General features: G+C 42.0%; 1 long non-coding RNA gene across 2 annotated transcripts; it reads left to right on the forward strand.

The window, feature by feature from the left end:
• The first annotated feature begins 1,072 nt into the window (after positions 1-1,072).
• LOC104994808 lies at positions 1,073-8,308 on the forward strand. Of its 2 annotated transcripts, none has more exons than XR_825995.1 (4): positions 1,073-2,177; positions 6,283-6,530; positions 7,055-7,129; positions 7,873-8,308. It is a non-coding gene; the product is annotated as an uncharacterized LOC104994808 (long non-coding RNA). The 2 variants fall into 2 exon arrangements; XR_825996.1 differs by having other exon boundaries at positions 6,283-6,495.
• Positions 8,309-12,445: the final 4,137 nt, after the last annotated feature.

A 12,445-nucleotide genomic window follows, 5' to 3' on the forward strand; every position in this document is an offset into this window, starting at 1 on the left:
GACGACAGAGGATGAGATGGCTGGATGGCATCACTGACTCGATGGACCTGAGTCTGAGTGAACTCCGGGAGTTGGTGATGGACAGGGAGGCCTGGCGTGCTGGGATTCATGGGGTCGCAAAGAGTCGGACACGACTGAGCGACTGAACTGAACTGAACTGAACTGAAGTTCTGATTACCTACTAGAATTATACTGATCTATAGTCTTAGAAGTTTTTTGTTTTGTTTTAAATCTGACCTGGTCAAGAGCCAGTCACAGATCTCTGATAAGCTGACAATGAGCATCTTCCATTTTGAGGTTCCTCTCTCTCCATGCCTCTGGACACTTTATAAAGAGATGAGGCTTTGGACTCATTAGTAGCACTAGTGCTTTAAGTTGTTTTTATAACTAATTAACCAAGGAGTAAATGAAATCCTGCTACGCCAGGTGACAAGGGGCAGGAAAAGCATGTACAGGATATGGTTTCTGCTGTTATAATTCTACAACATACTTGGGCAGACAGAACCCAGATGCCCATAACATTCCATGGAGTATCATAGCACATATGTATTACAGACCCTTAGGGGAGAATTTACATTTTAAAGCATGACAATCTCAATACACACCCAGTAAGAGCACAATACACTAGAAACGGGAGTCTCTCACTCTTTCTTTGGAGATTGCATTAGCCATTTTCTTTTCGGCTCTTATCTGAAAGTATGTGTTTATGTATTTATTTGCTCTCTTACATTTTTGTCTGTCTACTCTCATGTAAGTTTCATGAGGAGCTCAGGTTCAATATCAGGAGAAAAGCTTATAAATGATAGTTACAAATTGTGGAATCCATGATTTATAAAAGGGATGTTCTCTGTGTTACTGGAGTCAGAGGGATCTTCCCAGAAGAGGTGACATTCACCCTGTGTGAGAAGTCCCAAGGGTGCATTTGCAAGAGTGGGTTGATGCGTCAAAAGGAGTACATATTTAACATTTTGTTAGATATTGCTAAATTGCCACCTTTAGTTTTGATGAGTGAGCAGGCGTTTATCTGGCATATAAAAGTGTAACAAAGGGGTGATATTCCTGGCACAGGGAGGAGCAGGAATAAAGACACAGCATGTGCAAGTGATCATGCAGTTTGGTGGGGTATGTGGTAGGGAGTGGGCAGACTAAAATAATTTAGGGCCAGGTCAAGAATTGGGTGAGCTGAGGCATCAGGGCAAATCTCTCAGAAGTAATCTGAGAGAAGTAATAGGATAAATCTCTCAGAAGTAATAGGATAGAAGGCAAAGGTGAGTAGGGGCATGAATCCGTTTCTGTGGATGGTATCTTTACTGCTGCCTCCCTCTCTCCCTGCCTGCTTTCTTGGCTTTCCGAGTGCCTGCCTTGCCCTCCTGCCCTTACACATTTATTGAACACCAGTTGCATGCCAGGCACTACTGTAGGCACTGCAGAGAGCAAGACAAAGTCCTGCTCTCATAGTATCTGCCTTCTAGTGGGGGAGACATAGAATCAACAAGAGAATGAAGGAAGGGAGGAAGAGAGGTAGGGAGGAAGAGAGGAAGGGAGGAAAGGAATCTGGGAGGCAGGAGTGCTGTGAGGGAAATCATGAAAAGAAGGGTAGTGTGGGGTGACAAAGAGGTGGCCCTGGCGACCTGGAAGGTGGATGCTGCTCACTCACTTCCTGCCCAAGTCCCACCCCCGCCCTGTCTGTCCCAGAAGTCACTGCTCACCCAGGGCACTGGGATTTCCCTCCTTTCTGAACTTGACTTCTGATTTCATGGTATCTATTTCTCATGCTTCTTGTTTTCATTTCCCATCTCCCCTCTTTGACTGTAAGCTCCTTGAGGGCAGGGCTGAGTTGTTTTTACATGTTTGGATCTTACGCTAGAGTCCAGTGCCTTGAAGCACAGAAACTTGATTTAAAAAAAAAACAAAAAACAAAATCTCCATTGTTGAAAAACTTAGCAAGTTTACATTTTCTGTTTTTTCTTTTTCTCTTGTTTCTGAGGTTGCTTGCATGATACATGGTCACCACTCCTGAAGAATACTTTTGCTCCTGCTGAGTCGTCCTGCCTGCACCTTCCATCCTTGCAGGAACAGCCACGTTGTCTGGCTGGCGATAAATGAAGGACCTCCCTGGTTGGGCTCCTCAGCTCATAATGAGGATTCCCAGCAGGCCTGGATGGATCCGAAGTAATGTGAGCCTGCTGTCCCACCAATGTCTTTAATAATAAATGACAAAGAAGGCAGAGGGTGTGACATATTCATTTCTTTATTATGAAATGTCCCTGTAAATTTTCAGTGCCCACATTTAAAGTAAAAAAGAAAGCAAATTGAGCTTTGGGGCCTCTGGTTGTATATCATGAAACAGTTTCCGCTTGGAGTGAGAAAATGACTTTTGGGGGTCAGAGAATTTTCTAGAGATTATGAAGGCACTTCATTTGGGGGTTTAATTGCAGACTTTCAGTAAGGGTGATATTAGATTATTCATGACCAGTTGATTTAAATGGGGAATGAATTATGATGAGAAATATGAGTTATAGCCCCCCTGAAGACCTTTGGCTTAAAACTCAACATTCAGAAAACTAAGATCAGGACATCTGGTCCCATCACTTCATGGCATATAGATGGGGAAACAGTGGAAACAGTGAGAGACTTTATCTTTTTGGGCTCCAAAATCACTGCAGATAGTGACTGCAGCCATAAAATTAAAAAGACACTTGCTCCTTGAAGAAAAGTTATAACCAACCTAGACAGCATATTAAAAAGAAGAGACATTACTTTGCCAACAAAGGTCTGTCTAGTGAAAGCTATGGTTTTTCCAGTAGTCATATATGGATGGAGAGTTGGACTATAAAGAAAGCTGAGCACTGAAAAATGGATGCTTTTAAACTGTGGTATTGGAGAAAACTCTTGAGAGTCCCTTGGACTGCAAGATCCAACCAGTCCATCCTAAAGGAGATCAGTCCTGGGTGTTCATTGGAAGGACTGATGCTGAAGCTGAAACTCCAATACTTTGGTCATCTGATGCGAAGAACTGACTCATTTGAAAAGACCCTGATGCTGGGAAAGGTTGAAGGCGGGAGGAGAAGGGGATGACAGAGGATGAGATGGTTGGATGGCATCACCAGCTCAATGGACATGAGTTTGAGTAAATTCCAAGAGTTGGTGATGGACAGGGAGGCCTGGCGTGCTGCAGTCCATGGGGGCTCAAAGAGTCGGACATGACTGAGTGACTGAAGTAAACCGACTGAAGACCTTCAGAAAATTGTAACTATCTGTCTTTGTAGGAGAAGTTACCTTTTTCCAGCTTGTCAGTACAGGCTTTGTGGTAACAGATTCTAGAAAGATGGTGTCAGAACTGGAAAGAGCACCAGTGATCCAGTCTCTTCCTCTTGTAAATGTGAAAGTGAGATCAGAGCCATAAAAGGACTTACTGAATATCCCTCGGCCAGGCAGTGGTTAATGCTTATGGATTAGGTCTTGTGACCTGTTCGCATTTTCCTCTATTATGGAGATGTGATGACAAAGAGCTTGGTGGACTGTCAAGTCTTAAGTGAGCTACTGGCTCCCCATCATCTCCATGGGCTGTCTCTGACTTCCCTAGGCCTTAGCTTACTCAGTGACATTAGTTGATGTCCAGGTTCTCTTCTGTATTTAAAATTTCATTCCTTCATGGCTCTGTGTTGTGCTTAATCACGAAATTGTGTCCAACTCTTTGTGACCCCATGGACTGTAGCCCATCAGGCTCCTCTGTCCATGGGATTCTCCAGGCAAGAATACTGGAGTGGGTAGCCATTCCCTCCTCCAGGGGATCGTCCCAACCCAGGGAGAGATAGAGGTTGAAAGAACCTTGGAATTCATCAAGAAACTCTTAAGTTTTGCCTCCACTGACTCCTTCTTCAGTCTCATCTCTCACCACCTTGTGCCCATCCCATTCCCTGACCTACCAGTTCAACTCCCCAGGTGCCCAGCATCCCACCTCTCAGAGCGTCTGTCTGATATGCCCTCGGCTATCCTTGCCCTGTTAGGGCCTACTTCTTCTTTAAGGCTCTGTTTGATCATTACCTTCTCAGGAAGACTTTCTTTTTTTTTCAATAATTTTATTTATTTATTGGCTGTACGGGGCATTCATTGCTGTGTGAGCTTTTCTCCAGTTGTGGTGAGCAGGGGCTACTTTCTATTTGTGGTACTCAGGCTTCTCTTTGAGGTGGCCTCTCTTGTTGCTGAGCACTCTAGGGCAAGCTGGCTTCAGTAGTTGTGGTTCCTGAGTTCTAGAGCCTGAGCTCAGGAGTTGTGGTACACAGGCTTAGTTGCTCTGTGCCATGTGGGATCTTCCACAGTCCAGGGATCAAACCCTTGTCTCCTGCACTGGCAGGTGGATTCTTTACCACTGAGCCACCAGGGAAGCCCCAGGAAGGCTTTCTTGATGTCCTCTTGTAGGCTTCCCCAGCACCCAGTGCCTCTTGCTACCACAGCGTTTATCACAACACTGCATGAAAACTGTCTACTTAGATTTCTCTCTCTTTATACACTGCTAACTCCTCAGCTCTGAATACCAGTACCTGTACTGTGTCTGGAAATGTAGGAGAGGCTCAGTAAATGTTTGTTTAATAATATGTATTGATAGATTGCTGTGGGCTTTCTCTAAAATAACAACAGTTTGACACTTAGGTCCACGCCTTGTCTTTGAAGACTTTGACTTCTGGGCATTGGCTGGTGGGAGTAGCCAATTGGTGGCTTGGATGGAGTAATGACGGTGTTAAGATTTATCCCTTGGTGCCACTTTGCTAATGGAGGAGCTCAAGGTGAATGACTTCTGAGCCTTCATCACAGGACAGCATGGATCTTAGTCATTTAGCATCTGGCCAAACCGTGTTTCAAGGAGGGCGCTCCAGAAAGATACATTGCAGACCCCATAGAAGGCATAGCCTCTCCCAGGTTTACAAGGTCTAGTGTACACTGGCAGCCTCTTTAGAGTTCTGGGGAGATGGGTGTGAGGCTTCTCGCTGCAGCTGGAAGATGGAAAGAGGTCAGCCATTCTTTGAAATTCTCAGAAGTTTTTCTCTCTGAGTTTGCTGAGTGGTTTCTAATGTGTGTGAACGCAGGCTGTTGCTAATTGCTGCTGATTGCTGGGAAACTGCTGGTAATAGCAAGTGACTGTCCTGGCAGCAGCCAAGGCCTATCCCGAGATAGCTGGTGTGGGGATAGAATGGTGTAGGCAGTGCTGGGGTGCCTGCACCCAGGAGCCGAGGACACCCAGGCAGCGGGGAGCCAAAGGGAAAAGCTCTTTGGGAGCCCAAGGCCACCAAAATGTGGGAACAGAGGGCATGATTCCAGCAGGAATTGGAACTGTGCTGTGTTAAATTTTATGTTAAATGATGAATGGAAGTTGGTCACTAAGCTTGAGGAAAGTTGCTTCTCAATACCTCAGAATGTCAGGATTCTCAAAGGAGTCCAGGGTAAAATAAGAGAAGTAATGCCAAAAGGAAACATGGAAATTTAAGATTTTGATAACATAATCAAGATTAATGGAGAGTATGCCCATGACATGGAACAGAAAGGTAGTCCAGACTATTGAGATCATCTAGTCACTAATGGCCCTCTCCCCTCTCTCCAGCACAGTTATGAGGGGGCTTTTCCCGGCCACTCACTTTCCCTTCTCCAGGGCTGGGGTGGAGATGGGGAGAGAGGCACATGCATTTCTGGAGCTCAACAAATGCCTTGTAGTAGGCTTTAGGGACATAACATGAAACGAGATGGAGTTTAAAGTGTTTTAAACTTTAAATCCTAACCTTTAGTCCTTCCTGCTTTTTCTTTATTCATCTGAAAATTTAATCTAGCTAGTGATCCTGCCTAGTTTGAGTAAACTCTGGGAGATAGCAAAGGATAGGGAAGCCTGGCATGCTGCAGTGCATGGTGTTGCAAAGAGTTGTTCATGACTGAGAGACTAAACAACAAAAGTGACCCTGCCTGGATGCCATTTCCTTTTCTTTGGTTGGGATGGGGTGTGTGTGTGTGTGTGTGTGTCCCTGAGGCAGGTGCATGATGTTCCACTAGGAAGGTCAGGGTCCTTTCTGGGTAACTGGGGGTCAAAAGCAGACATGAAGGGACAGAAGGCTTGGCTCGGGGGGCCTTTAGATCAAGAGGGCCTCTGGGGCCTGGTTGAACTAGTTACTCTTTGCTGGAGTGAAGTCCCATCCAAGACAAGCATATTTGATCGGTGATTGCATCAGTTGGGATTGTAGCAGGAATAGGTGAAATGATTAGTTGGAGAGAGTTTAATGAGTGGATTTTTTCCAGAGACATGGATAGGACCAAGGAAATCAATGAAGGATGAAGCACCCAGAGAACAGCAACAGTGGAGAGTGCCTTCTGATGACAATTGGCAATCGCACAGAGCTGCCACCTGAGGACAATGTACCAGCTGAAGACTGAACATCTGACCACCGTGGTACATCTGTCTCTTCTCACTGGAACATCTACAGGCATTATTAAACCCACTTTACAGATGAGGCATGTTAAGGCCTTTACCCAATACCACACCTCCAGTAAGTGGGGAGACAGACTTGAACGCAAATCTGTCTGAATCTAAATGTCATGTCCTTGTAACCATTATATCTCTCATTCAAGGGTGTAGGAGGTGAAGGCAGGGGTGGCATCATCCTTACCTGTCCCTTTTATTATGAAAGCAAAAACTACTGTGTCGCCCCCAGCAGACTTCTGCTTGTTTCTTAGCGGCCAGAACTGTGTTTCATGATCCACTGCACGGCCCCTGTACAGGCCTGCCACCCACTCCTCCAGCTGCAAAGCAGCATCTGGCTTTTCCATCCTGTGTACTGGGAAGTGAAAAGGGAATAGGAGTGAGAATGGTTCTTAGATCTACCAATGAGTGACTGACTTCTTGTTTCCACAAGTTTTTTTTTTTTTTTTTTTGTGACACAGTATTTCTTTAGATAATCTGACACATTCCACCTGGTATGGGTCCATCATTGCAAGACTCTTCACTTTCTGGGCATGTAAGGTGATAGCATCTTTCTGATCTATTGTGTATTGCTTTGTCCTTTCTCTGCAGAGCTCCGAGTGAGGCAAGATGGGGAAAAATGAGAACTAGAGCTCAGCTATAAGAGTTGTGTGTGTCAGGAGGGAGGTAAGAAAACTGGTCCTGGGTGATGAGTACCACAGAGCAGGAGGTGAACAAAACCCAGAGGTCCCAGAGAGTGGGCCAGTGGTTTCCCTGGGGAATGTGAAGGGAGCTGCTAATAAGCCCCAGCATCCCAGGAGCCAAGTCTCCCTAGTATCCAGGGTTCCTCCCAGCTTGCATCTGCCCACAAGGATCTCATGTACCACTGTCAGGGATCTGGCTGAGGTCTCAACAGCCTATGTTTACCACTGTCCTGTGGGGAACAGGATACTGTTCCCAATCAGTTCCTATCTTGCTTCTTTGAAACTCAGAATCATTGTGACATGAGCCTTTGGGTGGGGACTTTGAAATCTCGTTTTCTCTAAAGAAGTAGTTTTCAAAAACATTTGACCTTGACCACAGTAAGAAATACATTTCACATTAAAATGCAGTATATATATGTTAATATGCACACATATGTGGAACTGAGATAGGTTTCCATGAAATTTACCCTTACCACATTTGATGAGCTCTAGTGTGGCCCATTCCATTTCACTTAAAATATGTTAATCACAACACAGTAAACTGTTGTATATCCCACGAATGGGTCCTGACCCATAGTAGGAAAAAGTAGTCTTGAAGGATTCAGGCTTGAGTTTTGTTCTTTGGCTGTCAGGGCCTTGTGCCACCTTGGGAGCAAACCTGCCCTCCCTGAGCCGATGAAACCCATTTCCTGACAACAACTGAATGCTTTAATTTCCTCCTCACAGATGGACCAGAAATGAACGGGCATTTCCTGGGGAATCCAAAGACTTACGATGTAAATAACTTGCATGTATTTCTTCATGTAGTTTTCATCCTATCCATTTGATATTTGAATTCTTCTTTCACAAATGAAATTAAAGAAATTGAATGATTCATCGGTGGTCACGAAGGTAATAACTGGGAAAACGGGCACTTCAACCTGAGACTGCAGCTTCAAGACCAAGTACCTTTCTTCTGTATCAATCAGATTCCTATCCCCAGGGCTGTCCTATATAGCAACTCTGGAGCTTGAATTCCTTTTCCATTTTCCCTCCTGAATCCCAAACCCTCTCTTTGCTATATATATTCCGCTGGAATAATTTGAAAGTAAAGATTTTATGTAGCAAACAATGTCCTCTACGTGTGTGGCAATCATCCTTAGCCTCATGAGTATATATAACCTTGTCTTATTCTCATGAGTATTTCTCAGTAACATTTTGATGGGTGCAAGAGCTGACATGGCAGAAGCAGTTGTCTGTTGTGTTGTCTCCAATGACACATGACAATCTTCCTCCTTAATTAGGAACAGGATGTATGCATGATTTATATCTGCAAGCTATGACTCTCCAAGAGGTGAAGTCTCAGTTGTTAGTATTTGAAATATCCTCTATAAACTCTAAAGTTAGTACAACAGAATGTGAATGGCATAATGGCAGATACATCAGCTTTTGCCTGACATAATAAAAAAAATAAAAGTTCTTATTACCCTATAACCTGTTTATGTATGAAATAAATGTGCCAATATATGGCATCTAGAGATATCTAGAATCATAGAATTTGAAAGTTTTAATGATCTCTGTTGAAGTTTGAGGTCAGTGTCTTTGTGCTTGAAGGATATTTTCTAATGGATTGGGGGTGGTAGTGCTAAAAGGAACATGAATCATGCATGAATAAGGAAGAAAATCTCCTAGAATTCTTTTGAGGGAATGGAAGCTTGATTACTTAAAAAATATAATAATTATAAAACAAATGCACATTTATTATAGACAATTTTGAAACAAAAAAAGGTATATGGTAGCAAATAATATGCTTTTAATACCCAGAGTTAACTGTTAAAATTTTAGGTATATTTCATTTTAGTCTTTTTAATACCTCTCAAATAAACACAAGGGTTCATATGTTTACACAATTAGGATCAAGTTCATCATACTGAAATGTAGTTCCATATCTCTGCTTTTCTTTAAAAAAATTATATTAATGAAGAACTTTCCCCAATGCTGCTATATATTCTCTGGAAATATATATTTTAAAATCTATTCCTTTCCTGGACATTATGGGGTGTTTTAGGATATTAAAAATATACAGTCCATTATTGCTTTGTTTTTACCTGCAAAATTGTAAAATTTCTACGTACAGGAAAAGCAGTGCAAGAAGTTAGAAAACATTGAGAATATAAACAGTTCTTGTAAAAACAGTTTTAACATTACCATTGCCTGCTTGCAATCATTTTGCTTATGAAGGCTCATTTTTTTTTCTTGCTTTGTTTCTTGATAGCACAGGTATTTGTTTATTCTGCATATATTTGGCTTTATACCACACACTTCTTCCAAACTCCTCCTTTCTGTCCCTGATTGCAGTGCTGCCCCTGTCCCTTTGATGATTGATGTTAGCTTTTGGTGCTGATCAATTAAATCACTCGTGTCAACTTCAGAAAGAACGCCTTTTATTAATGACATTCTTTGACTAATAGATTTTTCTTTAAATGTCATGTTTCCATGTTAAGACATTTCATTAAGACCTAAAGTGTTTCAGTAAGTTGCAATAAAGTTTATTTCAAAAAGAAAGGAATTTGAAAGGAAAAAAGCCCAATTTTTTTCCCTACATGACCATTTGCCTCATGGCTCAACAAAGCAAATGTCGCCAGAAGTTGACCTGAGTTTGGTGTTGGGTGGGCAGTGATACTCCTGGTCTGAACCCTAGGATGGCCTGTGGTGGCTGCCCTTTAATTGTTCACCATGACTGGAGCTTTTTTGATCATTTTGTTTATACTCAATATTCCTCATAGAGCTCTAATTTCCTCTCTGTGTTATGTTGCTACTAAACTAATCGTTAAAGTGATTTTCCACAAGGCACAAAAACAGAGCTCTCCCACGTTACCTGGGAAGTTGTTACAATTGCTGGTCGTGGGCCTTAATTCTGGAGATTCTGACTCAGCAAGTCTAGGATGGGGTCCATGACTGGAGAACCACCCTCCTGCGAGGGGGCTGCGGAGCTTTATCAACTCTTCCCTCTATTCTGCTAGAATAGAAGTTAAAACAACAAAGTCTGAAAACAGCTTTTCAAAAAAATGCTGTGCTTATTCATGCTAATATAAGCTTCAGAAAAGTAATGACTTTCAAAAGCTTACAAGAGGTGACTGTATAACACCGGGTAGTTAACAGCTGCTTCACTTCTGGAAAAACTGTGAGATGTTCTGTCCACTATTTCTGCCTTCCTTCTGTCCTTACTTTGTCCACAATGTCTCAGCAATTGAATCAGCATTCTCTTTTGATGTGTTGGGTGATGCCAGTGGATGTTTTCATGAAAAATGAGAAAGGGGGCATAAATACTTAAATAGTTTTACAAGAGCATAAAAATAGTAATGTGCTTCACAATTTTTGGTGTGGAGGGATCATCCTACACTGATGTATAAATATGCTATTCCTTCTAAGTGGGTTGTTAGGATAAGTAACGTAAGTTATTTAAAACAATGTGTGCATTATGTTTTTATGTTTCAGATAATTCAGTCTAGACATATAAGTGTGTGTGTATGAATTGTTTGGAATTCATTCCAGTTTGGGCAGTTAACCTAGGCTCCATGCTTGTTTCTAGAATGGTTTGTTGATATACAATGAAACAACACATTTTACAGACAGCCCCTCAACCCTTCCAGCCATCTTGGATCAAAATGGGACTAGACATTTTGTTAATGTTACAAATGAGTTCTCCTTGGTGAAATTAATAGTTTGCTATTTTGTACAATGGTTTTAGAATTTTTTGTTGAAATTACTGGTCTTTAAGATACATGGATTGATCAAAATATTTGAGAGAAACTCTCCAATTCTGCATGAAAGGGTACAAGAAACTAGAAAGCCTACCTCCCTCATGTGTGGAGTTGGTGCCTGAGACTTGAATACAATATGTTCTTATGTTCCCACAGTTTAGAAAATTCTGGTTATTTGAGGTTGACTGAGAGGTTAACTGAATTTTGCCTTTAGGTTTTTTTTTTTTTTTTTGGTTTGGTTTGGTATTAGTTGCTCAGTCATGTCCAAACCTTTGCGACCCCAGGGACTGTAGCTGGCCAGGCTCCTCTGCCAATGGAATTCTCTAGGCAAGAATACCAGACTGGGTTGCCATTGCCTTCTCCAGGGTATCTTCCCCACCCAGGGATCAAACCTGGGTCTTCCCCACTGCAGACAGATTTATGTTTTTTTTTTTTTTAATTTTTTTAATGCAAGATGTGGTCAGAGCATTTAAGACAGAGGCTGGACTTCATCTAGCTAAGACAACAGATTGCTTTTGTGCCAAGTGCCAATAAATGCCTGTACTAGTTGTAAAATTTAATCTGAAAACTGCTTTATATATAAGCTGACACAAAATTCAAGCATTTATTAATAATCTGATAAATATGTACTTTCATATAACACTTATAATATCAAGATTTAAATGGAAAATCTTTTGAATTATTAAAAGAACCATTCCACATTACAAAAAAATTTTTTTATTTGCCTTAAATTGAAGCTCAATTTTCTGATGAGAGGAATCAGAATAAATACATGTTCAACTTAAATTTTATGATAGCTATTATATATTAAGAGAATTTCAGAAAGACGTCTACTTCTGCTTCATTGACTATGCTAAAGCCTTTGACTGTGTGGATCAAAACAAACTGTGGAAAATTCTTCAAGTGATGGGAATACCAGACCCCCTTACCTGCCTCCTGAAAAATCTGTATGCAGGTCAAGAAGCAACAGTTAGAACCGGACATGGAATAATGGACTAGATCCAAATTGGGAAAGGAGTATTGTCACCCTCGGAGAAGGCAATGGCACCCCACTCCAGTACTCTTGCCTGGAAAATCCATGGACAGAGGAGCCTGGTAGGCTGCAGTCCATGGGGTTGCTGAGAGTCGGACATGACTGAGCAACTCCACTTTTACTTTTCTCTTTCATGCATTGGAGAAGGCAATGGCAACCCACTCCAGTGTTCTTGCCTGGAGAATCCCAGGGACTGGGGAGCCTGGTAGGCTGCCGTCTGTGGGGTCGCACAGAGTCAGACACGACTGAATCGACTTAGCAGCAGCAGCATGACATAAATATGACAATTGAAATGAAATGGACCAATTCCTTGAAAAACACAAGCTACTACAACTCACCCAATATGAAACAGACAACTTGAATATTCCTATAACTATTAAGGAATTTTAAATTAATAATTTAAACCCTCCCCGAATTAATCTTCAGGCCCAGAAGTTTTCACTGGAGAATACTAAAAAGTGTTTAAAGAAGAACTAACACCAATCCTATACAATCTCTTCAAAACAGAAAAAAGGAAGCATTT

This window comes from Bison bison, unplaced genomic scaffold (assembly GCF_000754665.1).
Source record: "Bison bison bison isolate TAMUID 2011002044 unplaced genomic scaffold, Bison_UMD1.0 scf7180017864267, whole genome shotgun sequence".
NCBI lineage: Eukaryota > Metazoa > Chordata > Mammalia > Artiodactyla > Bovidae > Bison > Bison bison.